Source organism: Mirounga angustirostris, unplaced genomic scaffold (assembly GCF_029215605.1).
Source record: "Mirounga angustirostris isolate CCGP_5_RB_7025 unplaced genomic scaffold, mMirAng1.0.hap1 SCAF_3, whole genome shotgun sequence".
In the NCBI taxonomy this organism is placed as follows: Eukaryota; Metazoa; Chordata; class Mammalia; order Carnivora; family Phocidae; genus Mirounga; species Mirounga angustirostris.
The window spans coordinates 15,172,141-15,173,686 of record NW_026991711.1 but is presented as its reverse complement, the minus strand read 5'-3'; the positions used below and the strand labels follow the sequence as shown (position 1 = coordinate 15,173,686).

Genomic DNA, 1,546 nt, shown 5'->3' with positions numbered 1-1,546 from the left:
CAAGACCAGAACTTTGTTAAAAGACAATTTGGAGGGCGCCTGGGTGGCTCAGTTGGTTAAACGACTGCCTTCAGCTCGGGTCATGATCCCAGGGTCCTGGGATCGAGTCCCACATCGGGCTCCCTGCTCAGCGGGGAGTCTGTTTCTCCCTCTGACCCTCCCCCCTCCAGCTTTTTCTTTCTCAGATAAATAAATAAAATCTAAAAAAAAAAAAAAAAGGGGGTCACAATGCAGAGGTTGTTTTACACGTTCTCAATGTGTAATATCTAATGGAGCAGTCGGGGTGTTTCTCTGAGTTGGGGTATAATGTGCCCCATTCATCCCCAGAGTGCTCTAGGGGGACAGATCCAGACTTTCCCCTCTCCAGGCCCCCTCCCTCTCGTGCATCCAGGATCCTCAGTAAAGCTCAAGGCAATGGAGGATAGTCAGAAGAGAGGCCGGCAGGGACAAGGGGCCCCCGCCCTAAGAGGAAACCACCCTTTAAAGGGTTTTACACGAGCTTGCTTCGGCCGCACAGATACCAACATTGGAATGATACAGAGCAGATGAGCAGGGCCCCTGTGCAAGGAAGACAAGCAAATTCGTGAAGCGTTCCATATTTTTTCTGGAAAAAAAAGGGGGGGGATTTTACACTCACCCTGGAAGGAGCCCTCTGCCCTTTCCCCTGTGAATAGACAAAAACCTGATTGGATGACAGGCGCCTGGAGGGTTAATCAGATCAAAACAGCTCCTGCCAACAAACCCACAAAAACTCCTAGACTTAGAAACTCCAGTGGCCACCTTCTGCCGTCCCCTCCCTCTTCGGGAGGTCTGTACTATCGCTCAATAAACCTTATGTTGCTGCACACCCCTCTGTCGGGTCTACACCTCTTCATTCTTTGAAGCGGTGTGACCAAGAACCTGGGGCACTAAAGAAAAAAAAAAATCCAGCAACAAAAGTTGAGATCACTGGGAACAGGGCCCATTTCTGCCCAGCCCTCCCTTCCAGCTTGGGCTGGCCCAGCTGTTCTCCGTCTGCTGAGGGGAAGCTGGTGCTGGGGAGCCCATCTACAAAGTGGAAAATTACAGAGATTTTGGCTCTAGGAAGTCAGTGTCACCAAGTATCTTAAAACGGTTCTGCCCTGAGAATGAGGGAGGCCTGATCCTCTGCTTCTGGGCTACGTTCAAGGCTGGGGCAGCCGCTGTGCAGAGATTTGGAAGGAAGACTTTCCCTCCACGTCAAGTGGCCTCCCCCACAGAGGCCTGGACACAGAGCACAGCATCAGCTTCCTTGCCTCACAAACCCAACCATGTTACCTGATACTGGCCGGAAGGGCTGGGTCTGTAATGTTCTGGAGTCTGGGGCCCCTCAGTCCAGACCCCACCCTCCCTCCTTCCTCCACAGCAGAGACTTGAAAGAGAAAAAGTCTTGTTAAACTTTATTCGCTGAGACATGGGTCTACACCTTACATAACAATTTATGTGGCTCTAACCTGAGCGACCAAGGTTACATAAATCATGCACAGGACTGGAAGGAGCTATTTACTATACAATTATAGAATTCAGA

The 1,546-nt window shown here is 50.6% G+C and overlaps 1 non-coding gene across 1 annotated transcript; it reads left to right on the top strand.

Moving 5' to 3' along the window:
- The first annotated feature begins 498 nt into the window (after positions 1–498).
- On the top strand, positions 499–603 carry LOC123840007 (U6 spliceosomal RNA). The gene has a single exon (XR_006789839.1). It is a non-coding gene; the product is annotated as a U6 spliceosomal RNA (small nuclear RNA).
- Positions 604–1,546: the final 943 nt, after the last annotated feature.